The sequence below is a fragment of the Polypterus senegalus genome, chromosome 10 (assembly GCF_016835505.1).
Source record: "Polypterus senegalus isolate Bchr_013 chromosome 10, ASM1683550v1, whole genome shotgun sequence".
Lineage (NCBI taxonomy): Eukaryota > Metazoa > Chordata > Cladistia > Polypteriformes > Polypteridae > Polypterus > Polypterus senegalus.
Window position 1 is genome coordinate 31,017,551 of NC_053163.1, and position 27,805 is coordinate 31,045,355.

Consider the following 27,805-nt stretch of genomic DNA (forward strand, 5'->3'; position numbering starts at 1 on the left):
CCTTTTGGTCACAATAATCCTTGGCCACTTCAACATGTACACTACATAAAGTACTAAAACTTAATGTCAAAAATGGTACCAAAAAGGCACACAAAAGGAAGGAGCAAACCGCAGGGCCTGTTAAAGCCCATTGTGGCACTTCTTGTGTGATTTTGCGCTATATAAAAATAAATTGTATTGTACTTTCAATCTCTGAATAGAGACTAGATAACCTTATTCTTACTGAAGTCCCCACTGTTTCTTTCATTTTGCTAAGATTTTGCTGATGATGATTCACACCGCAGCATGGCCTCTAACCCATGCTTATCCTTCTTGAGAAGAGCGTCCACTTGGTGATCATTCAACTGGCCTTATATTACAATGTGCGCTAGATTTTGTGGTCCTTTGTTAAACTGTACATCTGAAATCACGTCTTTGCACCTGCCAGAGAACAAAGTATCCACAATTCTTCTTTTTATTTTTTAAACGTTTTCCATTATAATATTTATGGGTTAATGGCTAAAGATATGAAAATTACTCCTGGCCTTAAACCTTTGTTTGTTGAGAAAAACCACAGTGGTATTATTAACTGTATTGCTTTTCACCGACTGGCCATAACGTATCGTCTATGGGGGAGGTGCGAAAGCTTTAGATTCGACAAAAATTTTGATCTTCGGTTTTCGACGGATCTCGACATTTTAGGGTCCACTGATACCGAAAACATTGTTATCTCGATGATGGGTGTGTGTCTGTCTGTCTCTCATTGTGTCACAGTTTCTTGAGGATGGTCTGGAGCTAAAACGGCTGGATAGATAAACACTAAACTTGAAACTTAAGCCTGTTATGAGATGACGATGCACTGATTAGTTTTTGAACAAAATTGTGCAAGAGAAAGAGACACTCTAGAGCAGGGGTGGGCAGATTCAATCATGGAGGGCTGCAGCAGGTGTTTGTTGCAACCCAATTGCTTAGTAAGAAGCATTTATTGCTCAAGTAACACTTCTGCTTTACTTTAGTTATCTCGCTTGTTAAGATTTTGAACCGTTATCGCTTATTTTAGTCTTAAACAGCTGCAGTCTTGGTTTTTAATTGCTCTTTATTAGCAATAAGATGCAAATGACAAAAGAAACCAGCATTTCTTCATTTAGCCTGTTTCCATTTACACCTCTGTGTGTATTTATCACGCACTATTGGGTTTAATTAAATACTTGGAAGGAAAGTGAAGAGAAAAAAGTGAAGCACTGAGAATAACTCGTCTGTTTTAGACTTCAAATCATTTGGATGTTATCCTTAGAAAGGAAAAAAAAATCTAGGATATGAGAATGACTTGACATGGCAGAGTTAAAGCATTAGCAAGCCATGACATTAAAAAATTGACAAGGACTGGTTATTAATTAAACAACAGGGTTGGAACAAAAACTTGCAAACACCCTGGCCCTCCAGGACTCCAGGCCCTCAAAATACTGTAGTTCTGCAACAAATTATGAATTCTTCTTGTCAATTGCTATCTTAATGACCTGTTTTATGATCAGAAAGATCAGCATCAGAGCAGTAAATAACTAGATGTTAAAGAATAGTTTGGGTAACTTAGTTCCTAGGGCGCAAAGCCTTCTGATGCTCAAGGCCGAATTTTTCTTAATTTATAAACACTCTTTGTTTAAAGAGGGAAACGATTACATGAAGTTGATCAAGGGAAGCATACGTTTGGAGAACAGACAAAACAAAGAAGCTGCTTGGGAAATCGTCCATATAATGTATCACCTTTATATGTGGAAGACGCCTGTGTAGAGTACAGGAGATTAAGGTAAGGTAACAGAAAAATGATTTGTACATCTTGGAAGATTCTTATTATAAAATAATGACTCAACACTTATTTCTTTTACTTCCATTCCACAACTGCAATCTGCAATATAAAACATTTTCTCTGTTAATTCAATTTCTCTGTTAATTAAGTCCCTTAATTCAATTGATGGGTAGCAAGAGCCAGAGCTCACCCCGACAGCTTCAAGAACAAGGCAGCAATTGCCCCTTCATGCAGCGTCACTTTATCTCAGGGCACATTCACTTGCCAGTTAAGCAACCCTACATGTGTTTAGGATGTGGCAGGAGAATAAAAAGCACACATAGGTGAGGAGAATGGCAGAATTAGAGGCCAGTCGCCTGGAGCTGGGAGGCAGCAATGCAGATCATTTAGTTCGGGTGAATTATTGTCTGATTCATAAACTTCATAAATAAGCAGACACTAAATTCTTAGATTGTGCTAGTTACGGAAGAAAACAAGTTTACAAAGTATTTTAAGTGTAAAGTAAAGTAATAAAAGTAAAACTAAAATTGTAACTGGTCCTCTGTCACCTGAACTGGATTTGAGAATTCTGGGTCATGTTTCATTTCATTTCATTTTCTAACCTGGTGAATCCTGACCAGGGCTGTGGTTGGGCTGGAGCCTATCCTAGTTAGCATAGGGTGGGCACAAAACTGGGACAAACCCTGTCATTGCCATTGCAGGGCGAACACCCCACACCCACTAGGGGCCACTCTGCATGTCTTTGGATGGTGGGAGGAAATCCACAGAGGCATGGAGAGAACATGCAGACCCCACAAAGGGAGGACCCAGAACATGAACCCGGGCCTCCTCACAGTGTACTCGGGTGGAGTGGTGGCTCTGAGGCTAGGGATCTGCACTGGTAATCGGAAGGTTGCCGGTTCGAATCCCGTAAATGCCAAAGGGGACTCTGCTCTGTTGGGCCCTTGAGCAAGGCCCTTAACCTGCAGTTGCTGAGTGCTTTGAGTAGTGAGAAAAGCGCTATATAAATGCAAAGAATTATTTTGCAAGGCACCAGTGCCACCGTGCCACCTGAGCCATGTTGTATTTTGCTATTTTATTCAGTGAAAAGTGTCATGTAACATTAAATTGGTTAGAGATTACAGTCACTGAGAACTGTGCTGTCATTTGGAGCTCCTTTGTTGTTTGAGTAAATTATAAATTTGTATGAGAATGATATTATTTGGAGGGATTGTAAAGACAAAAAGCTCAGGCAGTGCTTTAAAAACAACCTCAATGCCAACATTTTGATTTTGCTTCTTTAAAAATGAATAATCTTGATCTTTATTATGAACAGCCTGTGGGAGGGATTCCAGCACTTTCATTTTTATATAATAATTGTGATTAATTGTGAATTTCCCTTGGGATTAATAAAGTATCTATCTATCTATCTATCTATCTATCTATCTATCTATCTATCTATCTATCTATCTATCTATCTATCCATCTATCTAATACTCTACTGTGGATTTCCGTTTGTCCAGGATTTTAAATCACCTGTAGCCCACAAACCGTTTGAACTATTGACCTGAAATTTGGTGCACATATACTACGTGATGTCTACTATCCACTTTCGGGGTGATGATTGACCTCCAAGGTTATAACTCTTTTTATTTTTATTTTATTGTACAATCAACTCTCAGCGGGCAGTAGGGTGGCCATGTGGCACATGCGTACGAGCGCCGTTCTCATCCCTACCACCTTCACCGTCACTTCCATTACCTTTTTATATCTTAAATCATTCTTGAGGAAGATTGAAGACTTAAGTGCCAGCTTAAGTGAAAAATGAAAAGTAATTGCAACGCAAACACTGAATTAATCAGTTTTAACACAAAAAGACGCCAACGAAAGAAGAGAAGAAGCGGGCCGCTTGGGTGGAGAAAAGATAAGCTGCTTAGGAAGCAGCAAGTACATCAACCTCTGAGCAAACGAATGATAAACGTACAGAGAAAGAAAGAGGATGAAAACTAGGAATGCTCAAGTCGAGTGTATTCACTACACGTTATTGTGCAGTGCGCCATTACTGGTCTTAAATAACGCAAACACAAGGTATAAAATCTGAGGTGGTTTACCCAGGACCCTTGTGAATATTCCTATACCACACATCCTACCTCATAACATCTAAAACTTGGATATTAAATCATTCTCATCAGCCATCTTCAGACAAATGGACACCCCATGGAAGGCAGTCATCCTCACCTGTGACGGACTTTTGATGATGATGATGATGATGATGATATGCTTGGCTCCTCGGCTAGCACCAGACATCTAATGCTAAGAATCACTTTAAAATGCTTAAAATGATCACTGAGGGGAATAACCAAAAAAAAAATAAATTATATGAAAATACACATGAAAAGGGTGACAGTGTGAAAGGACTTGGACATTTCATTTTAATGTGTAATTTAGTGGGCAGAAACGAAGCAATTCTTCTACATTTCCCACTCCGATGTAATAACCAAACTCTAGTTTTTAATTTCCTTTTCTTTTTCTGAACTTGAAACATTTACATACATGGCCTCTCCATCATATCCCTCAAACATCTGGTAAAGTGTAACAGTCCTAGCAGTGAAATAAATGTACTCAATGTCAGGCTTTAGAGGGTGTAGAGTGTCTGTGATCAGTGGAGAGGGTCAAAGAAGCTGTCAGACCTCTGAGATTAGAAACAAACGTCCCTCGCCACATTTAATGCATGACCCGCACGCAGGAAGCATGTTACTCTGGCGGATGATAAGTCAGCCAACAACAGGCTTTGGAGAGCCAGATAACTGTTAGTCTTGAAACAACTGGCGGTGAAAAATAAGCAGCGTCACCAGTCAAAATATTTTCTTCAAACAAAGCTCTGATAAGGGTTAGCTTTCAACAGTTCCAACCCAATCATACTCAAAACACACACTCTGTGCATCAATCCTCTTGGTGTGGGCTCTGATTACCTCCACTTAATGTAACAGCTCTGGCATTTGTGGATCGCTGCTGGTCTTCTGGTGGCACACCAGGCCAGTCCATAATACTGGGCTGCTTTATGTGTCAGGTCTTCAGGGACAGGACTGCACCCCTTTACTTTGATGACAGGCTCTTTATTACCTGAACCGCGTATTTCCTTAGCTACGCCTAATTTAATTCACCTAAAGTTCTTGTCTGCTCCTTATTTCTAATAGATGGCAGCCAGGCCCGGACTGGGAAGCGTATTCAGGCCAGGAATCCCAAGTCTAACGCAGGCCACACAATCACAATATACATCAGTTTTCTTGTACAGGAACAGACTCAAAAAAACCAACAAACTCCATTTTGTCTTGGAATTTTTTATGAATGAGGAGACAGTAGATTCACCTTTTACACATTGTGACAGATAGAGGGCACTATCGCTCCCTTGAACCCCTGTCCAAGACTCCAGACACCAGGAAAAAGTCCAAAAGTTGACTTTATTTAGTAACAACAGTGCACAAAGCACGCTCTCCTCCACTATACTCATTAACTCTTTGAGGGCTGAATATTTTTTCAGAAAAACTGGAACGCACACAAAGCAATGGTCTCACACACAAGTCAACATAAAATGTCAGTTGCTATGTACTGTGCCAGCTGTTGGCGTATGTTCAGTATCTATGGCGACAGTGGCTGCTTGGGGGCACCTCTTTGGTCAACAGGAATGCACGGTTGGCCAGCTGCCTGGCTGCCTTCGCACAGCAGGTGAGTGGTGGTGGCATTCGCAGGGTGACGCAATATGGTTTGTACCTCTTGTCATCATAAGTGGTGGTCCTCCCAGGCAAACGCTGCTGTAGGTGCATCAGCTACACAAAAATGTTCAGCACCACAATCAGCTGGGGACCGATCGAGATGATGCTGGTACCTCACTTTCGTTTTTGATATCCATCTCCAGATCACTTGCACCAAACTCAGAGTCCTATTCAAGAAAATTACGTAAAACGTGCATGGAGTATTTTGCTTTGCACATTCGCTTTGGTCTCTCGCCAGATGTTGGTGCCATTTTTGAGGCTGAATACTCTTCGCTACTCATGCATGCGTAGGGAATCGAGATTCAGTCAACAAGGCTATGTAACTTTCCTTCTAGCAAAGAGAATCAAACTAAAACATAAGGGTGAGTTTTGTTGCAATTAATAGCTGATTATCGTCCTAATACTCCTGAATTTTGACTAAAGTCAATATCAGCCCTGAAAGAGTTAAACAAACCACAATAATAAATCAATAAACTCTCCACCACTCCCAGACGCGTTGCCACCCTTCCACCCAGCTATAATGTGTGTATATATAATGTGTGTGTGTGTGTGTGTGTGTATATATATATATAATATATACACATACACTGTATATATACACATACACTGTATATATATATATATATATATATATATATATATATATATATATATATATATATAACTTTAATCACAAAAACACCAGACTCATGCACAGAAACAAGAAACACTCCAGCGTCAAACCGAAAGGATTTGTGCCCACTACAGAGCAATAATACCTGCTTGTTTTCCAGTATAATAACATTAAATAATTTCACCATTACTTTATTTCACTGGTTGCTCTAAATGCCAGAGCAGGCCAGACAGCAGGCCACTGGGGAAGCCTCCTCTGATTGTAAACGTCAGTCCAGCACTGGTGGCAGTGGCGTGGGTGCCATGTCTGGAAGGCTAGTAGTAAAGTCAGCCTGCTGAGGTTGTTTTCATTCTAGAAATGGGTGCCAGCTAACTTCCTTGGTTTGTTTTTATATTGCAGAAGAATTGTTTATTGTAGTTTCTGCCGAAGGACCTTTACTCACAGCAGCTGAGCACAGTGTGATCCTTAGGGACTCTGTAAAGTATGTGGCAGGAAAGGAGATCAGATCAGAGAGACTGAAGTTGGGTTGACCCAGGACAAGATCAGCAAGCAAGACCTAAGGTAACGTCAAGTTTAAAGAGTACTACTGCCTCACAGCTTGAGAAATTTGGGTTCACATCACTGCCAGTGTGGAGCTGACATGTTCTCCCCTTGCTTCTGCACGTTTTCCTCTAATGTTGTGCCACATCCCAGAGATGGCACCTCTAAGCTAGCCTTGAACCATATGTGGGTGTGCCCTGTGGTGGACTGGCATGCTATCCAAGGTTGCTGTGTCACGATAGGATTTGGCTCCTTGAAACCAGTATTTGAATTAGCAAGTTAAAAAAAAACAGTGAATAAAAGAATAAATAATATGAAGTTAAGGTATAGTTACACTGAGTCCTGATTAAACATTCATACTCTTACTAAGCAGCGCTTGAAATTATTTAGTTGTTTTAGCATCCTTCACTGTAATTTCACAGGCAAAGTCTTGTAAATTCTTTATATCTGAAAATACGAGTACTGCTGAAGTCATTGTCCTTGAGCCAATATTTCCCAGCTTGTCTTATCCAGATAAGGTTCCTCTATCTGCCCTTCGCCATGACGCAGCATGAAAAAGAGAACAATGGTATCTTATTACTAGAATGCAAAACAAGTTTTTGTTTGCATAATATTTAATGAACTTATGTAGCTTCAGCTATCATCACAAGTAACTTTAAATGCTAGAGCCTTCTTTGCTGTCTCCTGTATGTATATTGTATGTTATTAATCATGCAAATATAATTTTTCATTAAAATTAAACCTAATATTGATAGAAATTTTATAAGTTTTCTTCAAACATATTAATATTTTTTGATAAAGCAGAAATAACTTAAGTGATCCATGCCTAATAGTAAAACTTTTAATAATCAACTGATTAAATTATCCCAGTTAGATTATGGGACAATTTTGTGTAACAGAAACAATGGCATTAACAGTGAAACTCTAATCGGCCAATAGATCAAAGTAAGTTATTTTTTTTTATTTTGAGCCACACTACAATACAATTTAGTGCAGCTCTTTGATTGGGTCTTTCATTAATTCTGCCTTTAAAATGATATCATTCATGATTTATTCAGCCATTTGCTTAAGCAGATCATTTTATTTAGACTCGTCGTTCAAGGGATGATGAAGAAGACAAATGTTCACAAGGGACCAAACTTGGGAAATGTTACTCTTTAAATTAACTTTGTTACTTTATTCATTACTTACAAAAAAAGTAACTAAATACATTATATTGTTACTTATTATAAAATGTAATGTGTTACAAATAGTGTGTTACTTTTCCTTCTAGTGGAGATCAAAAAGTAATCAAAATAAGTTAAACAAGGAAGAAAAAAAGAATATTGCAACACTCACTTACTACTCCATTCCATGTCAAGATGACAACATATAAAGCACGTGTAAGAAAGAAGACAAACCCCAAAGACAAAAAAAAAAGAAACACGTTTTACAACTAACGTTGACTACGTTGTTTCAGGTGATGGGTTCAACTGCAGACCTCCGCAGGTCTGCAATTCATTAGCTCTGCTGTATAGCCAATTGGATTGCAGGTTCTTGTTACTTGGTTTGACTTGACTTGAGTCTGAAATCCCTCCCCAACCCTAATCTTAACCATAGTGTAACAAGGTGTCATCGCTGAGGTATAATATAAAGTGACAACATCCTCAATGGAGTGGATTTCTGGAGGTCCACAGCTAGAGCCTAATGCTTTTCAGATGAGAGTCTAGTTGTGACAGCCTAAGAGATCTTCTGGGTTTAGGAATTTCTGGTAGGAACAGGCAGTGTCACTAACCGAACTGCGCGCACATGCGTATTGAAAGGTGCCGTCAAAGGTGTTAGTATATAGTGCCAACCCCTGGAGCAGAGGGAAATTACCTTCACCAGAAATATGCCAAAGGTTAAAGGTAAGGTTTTTAAGGCAGTTGTAAGACCAGCAATAATGTATGGAGCTGAGACCTGGGCAGTAAAGGAGAAGTTACAGTAGAACGCTGAAATGGATATATTGAGTTATAAAAGCAGACAAAATAAGAAATGAGACAATTGAAGGTCCAACAAAAGTGGAAAAGATATGTAGGAAAGTAGGTTGAAGTGGTATGGAAATGTGATAATGAGAGAGATAATGAGAGTGATGGGAATGGAAGTGCAGGGGAAGAGAAAGTGAGGGAGGCCAAAGTGGAGATGGATGGATAAAGTAAAAGAAGATCTGTAGGAAAGGGCCTGGACTGGTGAGGAGGTGCTGGACCGAGTCCTATGGAGATGGTTGATCAAGCCCGTTGACTCCATATAGAAATGGGAAAGGATGAGATGGAAGAATAAGAGTGCTTAAATTGTCCCCTGTGCACATGCGTGTGACACACGAGTCAATGCTGTTCAGTTTACCATGCAGCTGTTAGTACTTCTTATTTTAGGCCTTTGTTATTTCTTAGGATGTCAGTTCTTGCACTGGGCACAGAACATAAACTCCAATATTTTTTTTTATTATTTAAATGTGATAGTCAACAATTTCTCATTTTAAGAAAATAATTTTATTCTTTCATGCGCTGTAAACTAAATAACATCCATTCCCTTTTACCATCCTCAGCATGAGCCCCCGAAGATTTGCAGAATAAACATTAGCCTCTGTATCACCCGATCACACTGGTTCAACATATCTGTAGCAAATAGCTGGATTAAAACAACACTGACACTTTACTTACATGTTTCTATTACCATTATTATGCAGAACACACTCTTTTCTGATTGGCTGTGTGATTGAGGCGTGCAAAGGAGCAGCATGCCGTCTAACTCATTTGCTTCCTGCCTTACTTCCAGTGCTGCTGCCATGATCACTGGCTCCTTGTGAAAATTAAAATTGTTACATGCAGGAGTAAATGCATATATGTACATTTTATTCAGTTGTTTTCACTTTAGAACATTAGAACATTAGAACAATCTAGACGAGAACAGGCCATTCAGCCCAACAAAGCTCGCCAGTCCTATCCACTTATTTCCTCCAAGAAAACATCAAGTCGAGTTTTGAAAATCCCTAACGTCTTACTGTCTACCACACTACTTGGTAGCTTATTCCAAGTGTCTATCGTTCTTTGTGTAAAGAAAAACTTCCTAATGTTTGTGCGAAATTTACCCTTAACAAGTTTCCAACTGTGTCCCCGTGTTCTTGATGAACTCATTTTAAAATACAAGTCTCGATCCACTGTACTAATTCCCTTCATAATTTTAAACACGTCAGTCATGTCACCTCTTAATCCTCTTTTGCTTAAACTGTAAAGGCTCAGCTCTTTTAATCTTTCCTCATAACTCAACCCCTGTAGACCTGGAATCAGCCTAGTCGCTCTTCTCTGGACCTTTTCTAGTGCTGCTATGTCCTTTTTGTAGCCTGGAGACCAAAACTGCACACAGTACTCCAGATGAGGCCTCACCAGTGTGTTATAAAGCTTGAGCAGAATCTCCTTGGACTTGTACTCCACAGATCGTGCTATATAACCTAACATTCTGTTAGCCTTCTTAATGGCTTCTGAACACTGTTGGGAAGTTGATAGCTTGGAGTCCATTATGACTCCTAAATCTTCTCATAAGGTGTACTCTCGATTTTCCGACCGCCCATTGTGTATTCAAACCTAATATTTTTACTTCCTATGTGTAATACTTTACATTTACTGACATTAAATTTCATTTGCCACAAATCTGCCCAAGCCTGTATGCTATCCAAGTCCTTCTGTAACGATATAATGGATTCCAAATTATCTGCTAATCCACCACATCTCGCACGTGTTTAACGTCTTCCTTACTAGCTGGCAGCAGATGACCCCCCAGCATTCACGAGCTGCAGCAGGCAACATTCTTGGGGGAAAAAAGGCAGTAGTTTTGCCAAATGAGACAATGGTAATAACAATAACTATTATTATTGTCTTTTTGTGTTATGGGAATAACCTTTTTGATCAACAGTTCAGAGTAATGGGAAGTGTGAGGTGAAGAAGAGAGTGCAGTGCAGAGTGGAGTGGGGGGGAGAAGAGTGTCAGGAGTGAAACGTGACAGGCAGGTACCAGCAAGAGTGAAAGGGAAGGTCCACAAGATGGTAGTTAGACCAGCTATGATGGGTTGGAAACGGTGGCACTGACCAAAAAACAGTCAGAGTCAGAGCTGGAGGTAGCAGAGTTAAAGATGTTAAGATTTGCATTGGGTGTGACGAGGATGGATAGGATTAGGGACATGTACATTAGAGGGTCAGCTCTATGTTGGACGGTTGGGAGACAAAGTCAGAGAGGCAAGATTGCGTTGGTTTAGACATGTGCAGAGGAGAGATGCTGGGTATAATGAGCGAAAGGTACTAAGGATAGAGCTGCCAGAGAATAGGAAAAGAGGAAGGCCTAAGAGAAGGTTTATGGATGTGGTGAGCGAAGACACGCAGGTGATGGGTGTAACAGAACAAGATGCACAGGACAGAAAAATATGGAAGAAGATGATCTGCTGTGGCGACACCTAATGCCAAAGGAAGAAGAAAATTAACACAGTAAAACATGAGTATTTTTTTCTTCAAAAAAGTAAATATTACATTGAGTTGCTCAATGCTTTATAAAGTAACTGGACTATGTAACGCATGTAACTTTTAATGTGTTACCCCCAACATTGTAAGGGGCAGTAGTGTCCAGCGATGGTAAATTTTTCTTAGATATCTTTGACAGGATTGTCTGTTTATCCTGCTTTAGCTTCCACCACTGCAATAGGACCAAGTCCATGTCAATTTGTTGCTCTAGTCGCTGAGCAACAATTAGGCGAGGCATTAGTAAGTGTTCTTCAGACAGTTTGTACATTTGGGTTTTATTTCAGGGTGGTTCTTTTGGTGTATGTTGATCATTATGAAGATAATTCATCAAGAAACACAGAAAATGGTCAAGCGAAGATGGCCCTGGAGACCTTCTCCTTCTATTAATAGACTTGGCTTTAGTTGTTCTGTCATTTGGAACTGGAGTGGTGGAAGTTTCCCCTCTTCTTTACATAAAGTTAAATGGAAACTTCACTTTCTCCATTTTTCCTAAAATGGAATGTACATTTATGAAAAGCAATGTCATATACAGTATAGTCCAACATGTTTCAAATGTGACTAAAAAATTCACAGGTTGATTGATTCTAAAGTCCCACCCTGGTCCCCGTTACACCATTTCACAGATGTCTGATGTCCAGTCATCTGTTTAGTGGACAAGCTTAATCAAATATGGGGAGTGGAAAGTCAATTCAGACAAGGACTCCAGGGCTCAGTCATGCTTGCAGCCATATTTACTCATATTGAGGAAATATAAGAGTTCAAGGAGATCCTTTGAGACACGAGTATATCACGGTAATGACTGAGATACGACTGCAGCTGAGTTAATATATCAATCGGTGATCATCAAATGACATGTTTGGTTGTAAGAATGGCACAGTGGTATGCTGGCTAGCGCTGCTGCTTCACCACTCTTGACTTCAAATACCGGACTGGGCGCTGCCTATGCGTAAATAGTTCATTTTTTAAGACTAGTGGCAAAGGGTTGGTATTTAGTCACATAATGTACCATGAAGGCAAAGCTACACTTCCTACAGCCCAATTTAGTCTAATTGAGCCATTCAAGCTGCAGCAGTGCGTTTTTCTTCAAGTATGTGGGTGCAAATGAACACATTTATGAACACGTTAATAGAAATGTGACAGCTGCATTCACTTCTGCTTTCATAATACATTAATGGATACTGTGGTTAAATAAATAGTTTTGAAGGTCATTTGATATGACCACATTGTATTGAGACTAAATAAAAGTCCCTAATGTGATGGCACCTTAGCCTAAAAGCAACAAATGCATCTCGTAGTTTTTGTGCCTTCTAATAATCTGTAAAGTCAAATATGAATTTTCCCTTTTTGTTGTTCGTGACATGTAAAAGGATATGATTGTGAGACATGGGTGCTATTCAGTGACCTGAGATGAAGACTGGACTCCTTCAGTACTGGGTCTTTTCAGAGAATCCTTGGGTACCGCTGGTCTGACTTTGTCATTGGAGTCCCGAATGAGGCACATTACCTGCATTGTGATGGAGCGTCAGTTATGGCACTATGGTTATGTGGCGCAATTCCCAGAAGATGATCCAGCTCGTAGGATCCTCATTGCTGAGGACCCGAATGGCTGGACCAGGCCAAAGGGACACCCATGTAACACCTGGCTACGGCAGATATAGAGTCATTTCTGGAGCGTGGGACTGGACCACGTGTCAGCCTGGGGGGTTGCCAACCAGGATCCTGATCAGTTTTGTTGTGTACCAGTGCATGCTCCCCAACCTGACCTGACCTGACATGTAAAAAGCTCATTGTTGCCCATTTGCTATGCATGCTGTACGGTAGATGACATCTTCCATTACATACGGGTAGCAGTAAGAGTAGCTGGATGTGCACCAAGAAGGGCTTCACAGATGGGGCAGTTCAGATCTATAAGAGTTGAAACTCAAAAGTTGTGTTTTGTTTGGCATGGAAAGAACATCGGCCATTCCAGTCTGGAAGCAGACCACCTATTTATCCATTTTCTGGATGCACACCTTCTGTTGCAGGATACATGAGGTGACAACTTTGCAGAGTACAGTCCCTGTAACACCAAGTCAGCAGGGGCCCTCTGTGCTTCATAAGCATCAAATTACTGCAATATATTGAAAGACTAATATTTTATTTGTTCAGTTTTATTGTATATTTCTGTCCCACACATTCAAAATTTTACTTAGTAGTTTGGCAGGTAACATACTTCAATAGTAGAATACATAAATAAAAAGATTATGAAAAATGAAACCATAAACTTACAGATTATTGAAATTTATCAAGTGTACCAGCTGTGTGAAATTAAAACGATTCCTTTAATTGTTGATTTTAAGAAGGGTGGCGCAGTAGTTAGTGCTGCTTCCTGATGTTTCCAGTGTGGCAGATTGAGATCCAACACTTTAGTCACTGTCTGTGTGCAGTTTGGAGGTCCTCCCTGTTTCTGGGTGGGAGTTCTTCTGTCACAACCTTAAGGACGTGTGTGTAGCAGGTGGACTGGTGACACCAAAATGGCCCTGCCATTAGTTAGTGATGTGTATGTGTTTGTCCAGTGATAGACTCCAAAAGTCATCCCGCCTTGAGCCCTTTGCTGCCAGGATGGACCCTCTCAGCCCTGAATTAGGTTATACCGGTTTGAGAATATTCAATATTTAAAGATTAAATTGTAGAAATCTTTTTACAAAGGGTTGAATCTTTTATTTTTTTTCCCGTGTATTTACATTTTAAATTGTTGCATCTGTAATTTTATTATTATTCCTGTGATTGAGTAGCATGCCGTTATACTGTTCATATTTTCAAAAAAAAAAGAAACCTATTAAATATCATCAAAAACAGGAAGAATTATTTAGCAGTTCTAGTAGTATGACATTACACTGTTCTGACTTTCAAAACTAAAAAATTAAACATTTTGAAGGAATCTATTAAATGTCATCCAAAAACCGTAATGACTAGTTTGCAGTTTCTACTTTTAGTATCTGACGTCACGCTTGATCCTGTTTCAGCTGGTTAGCTCTCTCCATGGTTTGGTAGCTGAGCGTATGCCTTGTTTCAAACTTTCTGAGCACAGATGCACGGCCCTGACCCAAACAGAAAGTTGCTAAGCACACTGCACTTGCATGCATACGTGTAGCGACGCACTTCCTTTATACTCCGAAAACACCTTTCAGTACGGAAACAAATAGCCCTGTTGTCGGGCTGCTTTCATGAGCACAAAAGAAATGAAACATAAAAGAGCTTTTTAAAACATGACGTGACTTCACCCCCTCGCCAAGATAACCAGAGCTGCATTAAACTTGAGGCCATGCTGGTAAGTAAATCAAACAGTCCATTGTCAAACCAGTTCAACCCAATTCAGGGTTTGCAGTAGGCTGCAGCCTATCCCAGCAGCACTGGGCACAAGGCAGGAAACCATTCTGGGTGGGCAGTCCATCATGCAGCTCATTCAAGCACCAACCCAGAACAACACACACAATAGGAGAATTACTTCAGTTAGCAGTTGCCTTTGGTAATATGGGAGAATATCTGTGGCACTTGGAAAACCCATGCAGACGTCACTTGGTGCAGGGTTCAAACCCAAAAAAATGGAAAGTAAATAATCACGTTAATTAAAGGATCAAAATTTGGTCTTTCTCTTAAAGAATTTGAACTTGTTTGCCTGAGGTACTCGCTCTTCACATGGGTTACTGGCTCTTTAAAATGTAATAAAACTCACGTTTAGACATATTGAGGTGCCAGCTGTTTTGACGCGCTTCATTATACTATTGAAATTATAGGTACCCGTAGACACAGATGTATCATTTAAATATTCAAAGCAGCTGAAGCGCAGTTAACTCATAGGGGCATGTAGTATGCAATGCATCGGGGGAGGCTTTACACATCTTTCTGGTAAATTACACCTTTAGTTATGGTAAGGACAGAAATAAACAAAAAGCTGCAGCTGCTCACCAGCGGGCAACACGACCACAAGTCTGTGCCCACCATTCTTGCACATTAATTACGCTGTATGAAATGAATTTTAATGTGCTCTACTAAGATGATCACATTTTCAACTTAGAGCCATCCTCTCTCTCTCATCTATCTATCTATCTATATACTGTATAATATATATTTATACTGTATATATTTATGTGTATATGTATATATGTAATATATTTATATGTGTGTGTGTATATACAGTATGTATATGTTACAAGCAATGTATAAAAGACAGGCATTGTATAGAATGCCTGCCGTTTTTGGGCAAAGTGTGAAATATCTGAATTATTTTAATATTATATATACTTTCCCTAGACATTGAATGTAATACCTACGCATTATATAGAATGACAAATGCTATTTAGTATTAAAAGAGAGTCATGAAAATACTTTTATTGAAAAGATACATATGAAGAAGAAAGAAATACAAAATAAAGTATATGACTTATTGAGAAAAACAACAGAAAATAAAATATGAACCTACTTGTTGCCATGTGACATTAGAAACGTCATTAACGCGAGTATTTTATACTTTGCCAGTTTGTCTTTTGGCATTGCATAGAATGCCTAGAAATGTGTGACAGATTAATCGTTTCATACTTTATATATACAGGGTGTTCTAGATCTAATTAATACAATGCAGGAAAACAATACAAGACAAAAGAATTGTTCGAAATATCTTGTAATAAATGTAAAAATGGACTTACTTTGAATTATTTAAATATATATATATATATATCTATCTATCTATATATATATATCTATCTATATATATATATATGTATCTATTGTGGCAGTAGGGGCAGTAGTGCACCCTTGAACCCTCAGGTACAACTCCAGACACCAGGTGAAAGTCCAGAACCTTTTTATTTTGTTCTTCCGTGCACCAAGCACTCTCCACACTACTCATACAATACTCTATCAATAAACACTCCTCCTCGCCCAGACACTTAGCCACCCTTCCTCCCAGCTCAGCTCGCTGTCTGGACTGAGGCACCGTCCTTTTATAGCCCCTGACCGGAGGTATTCCTGTCCCGACAGTCCATAGTTCCTTACTCCTTCGGGTCAGGGCAATCAGTCCTTTCTTTAACCGGAGCACGTCATTCCTTCCTGTCATGTGACCCTGACGTACTCCGGGTCATAGGGCATAAAGAACCCATAAGCCCCCCTACAGCGACTCCTGGTGGCCCCCAAGGTATCCAGCAGGGTTGTGTTAAAACACTACAAAGTCCATAAGGCCCTGCTGGACCTCGGGCATGGTCCTGCTGTCGGGAGAGCTCCTCCTGGCGGCCTGGGGTGTGAACGGCATGGGAAGCCGGCAGTCTTCCACACTATATATATATCTATATATATATCTATATATATATCTATATATATATATATCTATATATATATATATATAGATATATATATTGTAACAGAATAAGATGCTTCTCGCACCCTTGTACCCTCAGACTATACGTCAGACACCAGGTAAAAGTCCAAAGATGATATTTATTATAATAATAAGTGCACAAAGCACGCTCCTCTCCACAATTCACAATAACAATAAACCACAATAATAAACAATCCTCCACTCCCAGGCGCTTAGCCACCCTGCCTCCCAACTCAGCTCATCGTCTGGGAGCTCCCACAGTCCTTTTATATTCCCTGACCCGGAGGTGTTCCTTCCCAACAGTCCACAAGTCCTTATTCCTTCCGGGTCAGGGTAAATAATGTTTTTCTCACCCGGAAGCCCGTCGCTCTTCCTATGACGAACTTCCGGGTCATAGGGCATGAAGAACTCTTCGGTCCTCCCTGCAGCTCCCTCTCGTGGCCCCCATGGCATCCAGCATGGCGGTGCATAAAAACTACATGGTCCATAATGCCCTGCTGGTCTTCTGGGGACCTCCATGCTGCAAGGAGGGCTCCACCTGGCAGCTTGGGGTATTGGCGGGGTACATGGCCATCTTACTATATATATATAGATATATATATATAGATATATATATATATATATATATATATATATATATATATATATATATATATATATATATATATATATATATATAGATATATATCTATAGATATATATATATATATATACATATATATCTATATATATATAGATATATATATATATATACATAGATATATATATATATATATATATATATATATATATATCTCTATATATACACACACAGGGTGTCCATAAAGTCTGTGTGCAATTTAAAATAGTTGTAACTTTGTAAGTACAGTGTATGTGATAGAATCTATAAGAAGGATTAGAAAGAAGAAACACTTACATTATTTATTTTTCTTGTTTATTTTCAACATGTCCACCCTCATTACTAAAACAAAGGGTAATATGATTCTGTAGTTTTTGGAAAATATTTCCAAGCTGATTTTCAGTAATACCAGCAATCACCTCAGTTTTATCCAAACTTGAAAGTCTTCTAAAGATCGAAGTTTGGTTAAATAAAGATTAGTTTTCACATGTCTCCCTAAAAATAAATCCAAAAAAGAATGGCCCTATGACTCGATTTTTTCCCCAAAGCACACCACACATTAACTTTGGGAGAATTTCTTTCATGTTCAGCAGACTCCTGTGGATTTTCAGTTCCCCAAATGCGACAAAAATAAAACTTCTAAAGACAAAAAAAAAAAAAACTAGATACATCAAGCTTTCTGTTTCTTTTTACAGATTCTTTTTATCACATATATTTACATAGTTAGAACTATTTTAAATTGCACATGGACAGTTTTTGACAATGCATATCTCCACTACTGTGTATATATATGTGTGTGTGTATACTGTATATATATCATCTGTGTATATGTATGTATGTATGTATGTATGAAAAGTGGAAATGTGAAAATAAACTGAAAGTAAACTAAAGTAAGCTGGACTCCCATTACACAGTTGTCAAGGATTTAAATTGCCTAATTTGATTATTGCTTTTCCAGTTTTCAGACCAGTCCCCACCTCCCCTCACAGTGGTGTTGTTTATGTACCTTTCACACTAAATATTTTATCCTTAAAGTGTACTTAATCCCATCTGCAAGTGTCAGTTTTTTTCCATTTTATTTGGTACATGGTGGTAAAAAAACATAGTAGCCTTTATTCTTACCTGGACTATCATCATCAGGTCCTTCCATGATAACCCTAAATACAAAGAGGACTGTTTGATTTATGTTAGGTAGATTGCCCAGAGGGGACTGGGCAGTCTCGTGGTCTGGAACCCCTACAGATTTTATTTTTTTCTCCAGCTTTTGGAGTTTTTTTTTTTGTTTTTTCTGTCCACCCTGGCCATTGGACCTTACTCTTATTCTATGTTAATTAATGTTGACTTATGTTTATTTTTTATTGTGTCTTCTATTTTTGTATTCATTTTGTAAAGCATTTTGAGCTACATTTTTTGTATGAATATGTGCTATATAAATAAATGTTGATTGATTGATTGATTTATTGACTATCCCTTTAAAAAAGAATCCAGCTGTGCATGAGAGACACACGTGTCATTTCATTTATAGACACCACCAGGTACTCTCGTTTTCCGCCAACATTCTAAGAATACTGGTGTCAGATTATTTGGTCACCTGAAATGAATCTAGTATAACTGAGTCTGGATCTGTAAATGAAGAAAACCCAAAAGAGACAACAAGTGTTTTGGGTCCGAGTGTGGGAAAGTCCCATTTGTTACTGAGATGTAATGGAAGTAGATGTGTGAGATCACAGCTAGTGACGTCACTTGCATTGTTGGACAATCTGATCATTAGCTGAGCTGACTCCCTGACACTTTCTATGCACTGGCCGTAGTCATTGAAGAGCCATTCGTAAGATGTAAGATAATAATATTGTAGTTTTTTTTGGAGTAGTTTAGAACATTAGAACAATTGTGACGAGAACAGGCTATTCAGCCCAACAAGCTTCTCCATCCAATTTAAAGGCTGCTAAAGTCCAACGCTCCACTACTAAACTTGCTAATTTATTCCTTGTGTCTACAGTTCTTTGCGTAGTGAAAAACTTTCTAACAATTATGCAAAATCTCTCTCTTCAGCCAAGTCCTTGCGTTCTGGTTAAACTATTGTAAAGTAACAGCTGAGATCCCCTGTATTAACTGCTGTCATAATTTCAATAATGTCACCTCTTAAACCCCATTTTACTTTAACCTATAAGATTCAACTTCTTCAACGTCTCCTCACAGCCCATACCTCTCAGTCCCAAATCAGCCTTCTTGCTCTCCTCCGTACTTTCTCTGCTGCTGCTATGGACACCAAAACTGCACCTAGATCTCCAAATCAGACCTGAGCAGTGTGTTAATTAGAACAGCCCGACCCATTAATTTGAAGAAATAGTGGAAAATTGTAGTCCGCAAAAAGCAGATGCCATACAAATTTTAAAATAAAAAAACAAAGGCCCAGGATTTTCTGAGCTACAAAATGTAAATTAAGATTTTTCCAAGTGTAATGAAGATTTATATATATTAAAGTACAGGCGAGGGGATGAGATTTACACGTAAACAAAACTGAATCAACCTGTAGAGCACAGATGAAGAAGGGCATATGGTGCTCTGCTAGGGGGGTGGACTTGGAGGCTTTATGGTTTTATGAAATGTAATTATTCTGTTTTTAGCATATACCAAACGTATCAGCCCACTAACCCCCATCACATAAGGTAGGAGGTCTTGGCTAAACAGTAATAGACTGACAACACCTGTGTACCTCCAAGAATGTGAGGTCGATTCTTCGCTCAGTGATCTGGCCCCATAATGAGTCACTCCCTCAACTGAGGTGGTCTTGTCCCCTGTGTACTGAATGGTACTGAGCTGGTCTAGCAGCCATCTTAACAGACAGTAACTCCATGTGCAATGTACTGTACTGTACTCTGCTAATGACTGACATCCTGTACTGTGAAATTGTAACCGCTAAGCATGTGTTCAGTATTTCTAATCACTTTTACATTTAGTGAAACACTTACACTTTGTTAATATAAAGTACTTAGAGATAATTCTTGTTATATGTGTATTTGTACTTTGTTAACATACTTAAGATTATGGTCATTCTTGTTATACTGTATGTGCATTTATGCCTTTCTATGTCTTCTGCTGTACCCTGCAATTTCCTTCAGGATTAATAATGTTTTTATCTGTGTGCCTAACACGGAACTCAGCGTTATCATGGTACAGCCAGCATTTTCCCCCATGCTGGTAGTCAAAGTTGGTCCCTTGCTTGCTTTGTTTAATTTTATTCTGTCTGTGGGTTGGTACAAGGGAATGACTTTTAGTATGAACCTTGTATTTTATGAGTGGTTCCCCATGGGGCGGGGCCACCTGCCAATCACCACAAAGAACGGCCCTCCATCCTGTTTAAGGGAGGGCTTCCCATAGTTCCTGGCTTGAGTTTTTGTGCTATTGCTTTGCTTTGCCTTCTAGAAAGTTTATTCAGTTCATCTGGACATATAGTGCATCCGGAAAGTATTCACAGCGCATCACTTTTTTCACATTTTGTTATGTTACAGCCTTATTCCAAAATGGATTAAATTCATTTTCTTCCTCAGAATTCTACACCCAACACCCCATAATGACAACGTGAAAAAAGTTTACTTGAGATTTTTGCAAATTTATTAAAAATAAAAAATTGAGAGTCCACCTGTGGTAAACTCAGTTAATTGGACATGATTTGGAAAGGCACACACCTGTCTATATAAGGTCTCACAGTTGACAGTTCATGTCAGAGCACAAACCAAGCATGAATTGTCTGTAGACCTCCGAGACAGGATTGTCTCGAGGCACAAATCTGGGGAAGGTTAGAGAAAAATTTGTGCTGCTTTGAAGGTCCCAATGAACACAGTGGCCTCCATCATCTGTAACTGGAAGAAGTTTGAAACCACAAGGACTCTTCCTAGAGCTGGCTGGCCATCTAAACTGAGCGATCGGGGGAGAAGGGCCTTAGTCAGGGAGGTGACCAAGAACCCGATGGTCACTCTGTCAGAGCTCCAGAGGTCCTCTGTGGAGAGAGGAGAACCTTCCAGAAGGACAACCATCTCTGCAGCAATCCACCAATCAGGCCTGTATGGTAGAGTGGCCAGACGGAAGCCACTCCTTAGTAAAAGGCACATGGCAGGCTGCCTGGAGTTTGCCAAAAGGCACCTGAAGGACTCTCAGACCATGAGAAACAAAATTATCTGGTCTGATGAGACAAAGATTGAACTCTTTGGTGTGAATGCCAGGCGTCACGTTTGGAGGAAACCAGGCACCACTCATCACGAGGCCAATACCATCCCTACAGTGAAGCATGGTGGTGGCAGCATCATGCTGTGGGGATGTTTTTCAGCGGCAGGAACTGGGAGACTAGTCAGGATAAAGGGAAAGATGACTACAGCAATGTACAGAGACATCCTGGATGAAAACCTGCTCCAGAGCGCTCTTGACCTCAGACAGGGGCGACGGCTCATCCTTCAGCAGGACAACGACCCTAAGCACACAGCCAAGATATCAAAGGAATAGCTTCAGGTCAACTCTGTGAATGTCCTTGAGTGGCCCAGCCAGAGCCCAGACTTGAATCCAATTGAACATCTCTGGAGAAATCTTAAAATGGCTGTGCAGCGACGCTTCCCATCCAACCTGATGGAGCTTGAGAGGTGCTGCAAAGAGGAATGGGCGAAACTGGCCAAGGATAGGTGTGCCAAGCTTGTGGCATCATATTCAAAAAGACTTGAGGCTGTAATTGCTGCCAAAGGTTCATCGACAAAGTATTGAACAAAGGCTGTGAATACTTGTATACATGTGATTTCTCAGTTTTTATATTTTTAATAAATTTGCAAAAACCTCAAGTAAACTTTTTTTTACGTTGTCATTATGGGGTGTTGTGTGTAGAATTCTGAAGAAAAAAATGAATTGAATCCATTTTGGAATAAGGCTGTAACATAACAAAATGTGGAAAAAGTGATGCGCCGTGAATACTTTCGGGATGCACAGTAGATCTTTTCCATGGTGATACATTATATCACTCATCCAAGTGACTTCCTCAGTCTCAGTTGACTGCAGGTTTCTCCAACCTTATAAACAGTACCTTTGCATAATGACTGAAACTAGTTATGCAGTTAAGTGCCAAGAGGATTGCTGTGAATAATACATTGAGGGAACCAAAGAACCACTGACGAAGCGGATGGCACAACACAGAAGAGCTACCTTGTCAGGCCAGGACTCCGCAGTTTATTTACACCTACAGGAGAGTAGTTACTCTTTTAGTGATGAAGATGTGCACATCTTGGACAGGGAGGAACGCTGGTTTGAGCGAGGAGTCAAGGAGGCCATTTATGTGAAAAAGGAACGACCATCTCTGAACTGAGGAGGGGGCCTAAGGGTACATCTTTCACCATCTTACAATGCTGTGATTGCAGCCATTCCCCAACTTTGAGATTGGGACTTTAACTGTTGCGATGTGTGAGTCGGTGTATTGCACCCCAAAGACGAGGCTGAGTCTCAGTACTTTAGCAAAACCAGTTTTATTCCACTCGAAACTGGAACAGCGAGGTTATTTATTGTAGCGGGAGCTACCATTCTACTATACACAGACACAGCAAACAGAGAGGGTTGTTATAATGTTCCCTGCATCACCATCGGGAGACCAGGCCCATTGTGTGTGGCAGTGGTCAGCTTGCAGTTGTTTCTGTGGTGCTGCCAATCTGCGGTTGCCTCGGTGAAAGACGAGCAGACTTCAATAGACGTGGCAGTCACGCTTCTGTGCGTCATCCCATTGGGGAGGGTCTCAAAAGAGGCAATCAGCCTTCTGCATGTTGTCCTGTTGGGGAGGGTCTCAAAAGAGTTCAGAAGTCTCACACTGTGAATCAGGCATCTCCTTGTGCTCTTCAAAGCTTGGTGTCTTGCACAGCCTTTTGTGTAAATAAACCTTTTATTTTTATCAAGATTCATCTCAACCCTTTTCGTTTGTAGTCAGGGTGTTTTGTTTTCCCCCCTGTAGCTGGCAACCTTGGAATTGCTTTTGGTACCTGTGCTTGCGGGACTCCCAGATCACGACAAGCATGGCACAAGTAGTGTTAGGCCCTGAGAATGCCTAACTGCAGTAGGAAGAGGGTTGAGCTTGTGAAGATCAGGCCCAAGATACAGCAGATGTGGTATTGGCAGATTTCAAAGGCAAACCTGTCTGTGTCTGCCAAAGGCCAGAGATCAGTAGAAAAAGATGCCAAGAGTAAAAACCTGCATCCCGTGCAAAGGTGTGGTAAATCTGCCCGATCTACTTGAATTATCCTGTGAGAAAGAATGGGCAAAAACTGCATAGAGTTGGTAGATACTTATCAAAAATAACTCACAGCTAGCATCACTGCAAGACTGGCTTATGCCAAGAAGTGATTCATGCAATCAAAGGTTTTTGGTTATTTTATTCTTAGTCACGTTTTGAAAGCTGCAGTGTCTGCACAGGTTATTGAAACAAACTCCTACTTCAATATTTTCTGACTTGCATTGCCTTGGTAGAAGAAAATTGTTCAGTTCCCCAAGAATCCTTTTCTAGATTACTAGTTTAAGTAGGAGAACATATCTGGGCATGCAGTAATTCGTGTCAAGGTGCACAGTTTCACACCTTTTAGCCTCTCAAGCTACTTTACCACAGGGGGTATACCAGCTGATGAACCCTAGGGTTACCACTACGAGAGGCCTAACGCCCTCAAAAACCTCTGGTTGGTTTTCAGTGTCATCCGTAGCCCTTTTCACTGTGAAATGTTACTGCCAGAAGGGATCTGACTCCATTGGGAAGTTTTTGATTCTTGTGCATCTCTGGTTGTTGGCTTTCTCCTGATTTTTTACAAAAAAAAAAAAATCCTCTAACTGTATTGTAGACAGAACAAGTATGAACTCTTCAAAGGTTGTTGGTTCAAATCCCATTATGGCCAGAGGGGTTCCTACTACTTTGGGCCCTTGAGGCTACTAAAAGAGGCCGAATGCCCTCAAACCCTCTGGTTAGTTTTCAGTGTCAGCCATAGCTCTTTCCACTGTAAAATGTTACTGCCTGAAGGGATTTTAATCTGTTGGGCCCTTAAGTGAGGCCCCTTACGTGAAAATTGCTCCATGTGTGCCTTACAATGGCTGACCCTGCTCTCTGACCCCCAAAGGTCATGCAAAGAGAAATATATATAAAATACATATAAAAGGTAAAGCCCTCACTGACTCATCACTAATTCTCCCACTTTCCATATAGGATGGAAGTTGAAATTTTGCTTGCTCATTCCTTGCAGTGTACTTACAAAAGCTAGGTATGTTTCATGTCCTATTGCAGCACCCAAGGGGGGGAATCGGGTGTAGCCCCTAAACTGTATTTATAGATAGGGGAAACCCCTCCTCACTATTTCTGCGACTTCCGATATATGCTCATCCTTAACACTGTACTTACAAACGTTAACTTGATCCGTAACAAACCTTCGAAATTAATGTCTTCTTTTTGGCTGTTCTCATCATTATGCTGTAAGGAACTTTCGGAACTGACCTCTCCTTTCGGTGGTTTCATTCCATATTTTTGTTAACAAAGGCTTTATTTCACGGCATAGACGCACAAGGGCTACCCCCCGGTCCAGCCCCCAAGCTGCTATCTGCGCACCTACCACATGGTTGGCTCCCTGCCTATATACATTAACGGCATTCCATGCTCATGTGCCTCCTCACTTGCTCTCATACCTTCTGACCTCCCATTCTAATTCAAACGCCTCCAATTTCCAGTAAGGATCTGCTTTGCTATGACAATAATTAAGTCACAGGGCCAGACTCTAGAAAAGGTCGGCATTGACTGGACATAAGATTGCTTCTCACATGGCCAACTGTACATTGCATGCTCAAAAGAGGTCAAAGACAGCTTGGTCATTTTACAGTCCAAGAGCAGAACTGCAAACGTCGTTTACAAAGAGATCCTTACATCCTAAAAATGTGCATTTCTCATACACAACATTTACAATCATAAATTAAACTCTTTACAATCATCAAATTCACTCTCAATACTAAAATAAGCCCACAAAAATTACACCGACAATCATGTTACGTTATTTTCAAAATGTTTCCTTTTCTTTTTCATAATTTCTTTAACACACTACTTCTCCGTTGCATATTTTGCTGGTATATATATTGCGAAGGACAGCCGGGTCCCATGCCCGGCAGGGACGCCCCTGCTGCTTTTGTTCCAGGGGAGCCGCCATGGACAATCCAATACCTCCCCCGGGACGCTTTGTTGGCAGCGTCCCTGGCCGACGATGAGTCCCCAACCACCCGCAGGGCTCCATAGGAGATGGAGTCCTCCACAGCTTGGTTTGAGGCCCGGGGTGGCCGCTAGGGGGGACTGTCTTCTTCCGACAGCCCGGCTGGACAAGTCTTCAGCCCCACCCAGGAAGTGCAATTAGGACCAGGTGGTCATTCACCTGGAAGGTCCTAGCCACCACCACTCGAGGAGCCAGAGTTGGGAGGGAGGAGATGAAGCTTGAGGAGGAGTGGTGGTAAATCAAGAAAGGTGGTATTGCTGTGTGGTGGAGTCGTGTTTTGGACTGTGTATTGCCTGTGGGTCACGGGGAAGACGTGCTCCCACGGGTGAAGAAAAATAAAAGTTTGCGTATTTTTATACGTACCTCCCTGTCCATCTGTGTTGGGTTAGACACCTATATAGCGCCTTTGCTACTATATATATAATATAAACACATGAACAAGGTTTGGGGCAGCCACCCTCATATTGTCCCAGGGTATTGAAATAAGCAATGAAGTGCTCTGTTTGATTTCCAAAACTGAACTTCCTGAGTAATGAAAAGATGGCAGCTTTAAAAGCCAAAACCGGAAGTGATGTAATCTAGGGCCGGAACGGGAAGTGACGTCAGTCTATCCACCGGAACTGGAAGTGACATCATTGATGTTGAATCCAGCAGGTTTTCCCATATTTGGCCTGCTGAGACAACAGAAGTAGGTTTAGCGCACCCTGCCACCTCCCTGGCCTGGCGGGTAATTACCTCCTCTTGGTCCATTCATCTTCCTTCTAATAGCACGTGTGTGTACAAAATATATATTATATATAGTGTGTGTATATATATAGTGTGTGTATATATATATATATATATATATATATATATATATTGTGAAGGCTGGCCCCGGCACAGACAGACGGACAACATTGTTTCACCACACACCATTTATTGTCACTAATATTATCTACAAAAATGGCTCACGTGTACCCCCAGTGCCTTCTTGCACCGATTTCCCCAAGTCCAGGCCCACAGTCTCTTGTGCCTTCCTGGCGCCTCCGTCCTCTCTCTCCAGTTCCGTCTACTTCCTCCCGACTTCCACCAATGACTGGAGGGAGGCGCCCTAAATAATGCCCCGGATGAGCCCCAGGTGCTTCCGCCATCTGTTCCTTGCCACGCCCAGCGTGGCGGAAGTGTCGGCTGCCTTCCTGGCAGCTCTCCGGCGCCACATAAAGTCTTCCCCGGCACTTCCTGGTGTGGCGGAAGTGTCGGCTCCCGGGATAATTAGGCACTGGGCGCCGCCTGGCGGTGGCCACGGGTCCCTGCAGGGCTGGGCTTCCATGCCCTGTACCCGAGGCCCCCTGCCTAACCAGGACGGACGCCCCACTCTGTCTGGAGGAGGCACTCGCCCTCCTCCGGTCCTCAAGCGTCCCGGCGGGCTCCTGCCCGACCGGCAACCGCGCGGGATAAACCGGCATCGGGCGCCGCCTGGCGGTGACCACGGGCCCCTACAGGGAAGGGCTTCCATGCCCTCAACCCGTGGCCCCCAACAGAACCAGGACGGACGCCCCCTCGCGGTGTGGAGGAGGCACAAGCCCTCCTCTCGTCCTCCAAGGCGTCCCGGCCGGGCTCCAGCTCCGGCCGGCGACTGCATGGGATCAACCGGCATCGGGGCGCCGCCTGGCGGCAACCACGGGCCCCTACAGGGTAGGGCTTCCATGCCCTCGACCCGTGGCTCCCAATAGAACCAGGGCGGGCGCCCCTCGCGGTCTGGAGGAGGCACAAGCCCTCCTCATGTCCTCCTGGCGTCCGGCGGGCTCCAGCCCGGCCGGGGCCACAGTGCCCCACCGCTAGCGAGGACACGTGGGTCGAGCGGCACAACCGAAAGGCAGCACGTCCCCAGCGAGGGTCCTACTATGTCCCCAGGGTCCAACACGGCACCCTGGGACATCTGTCTTCGGCACCCTCGCCGGCAAGCGTCCCCTGTGGTCTGCGCCGCTCTGCCCGCTGTTTCCCCAGCGGGTCACTGTAGGCCTCCCGGCGTGGAGCACTCCAGCGGGCCTCCGTTCAGGCGGGCAGGTCCCCGTCGACGTCGGCCTCAGCGCTCGTCGGGGCTTCGGGCCTGTAAAATAAAGGAAAAGAGGTCCAGAAGCACAGCCAGGACACTCATCCCGGCGCCCGTCGGTCTCCGTATCGACCGTGCTCCTGCCCCCTCCGACAGCCCCCAACTTGCCTGCTGAAGTCCTCCGCCGCAGGTTCCATGCCCGTCCGCTCGTCGGCATCGGCACCGCTCTCGCAGGCAGCTCGCCCATCCGCCCAGGGGATCTCCTCTGCCCGCACAGAGGACGGCCCTTCTCCGGACGCGCACCCAGCGCCCGCGTCCTCTCCTATCGGAGGA

The 27,805-nt window shown here is 41.8% G+C and overlaps 1 protein-coding gene across 3 annotated transcripts in view; it reads left to right on the forward strand.

The window, feature by feature from the left end:
- The window catches only part of LOC120537019 (ankyrin repeat and fibronectin type-III domain-containing protein 1-like), a 173,539-nt gene that overhangs the window by 23,901 nt on the left and 121,833 nt on the right, over nucleotides 1-27,805 (forward strand). Inside the window, exon 2 of one of the 3 annotated variants that reach the window (XM_039765614.1) lies at nucleotides 6,548-6,709. The exons of 1 other annotated variant lie outside the window; for it this stretch is intronic. The gene's annotated coding sequence lies outside the window, so the exon portion shown is untranslated. Of the gene's footprint in view, nucleotides 1-1,764; nucleotides 1,784-6,547; nucleotides 6,710-27,805 lie in introns of those variants that run through there. One more of the 3 variants, XM_039765616.1, reaches the window with a different exon arrangement.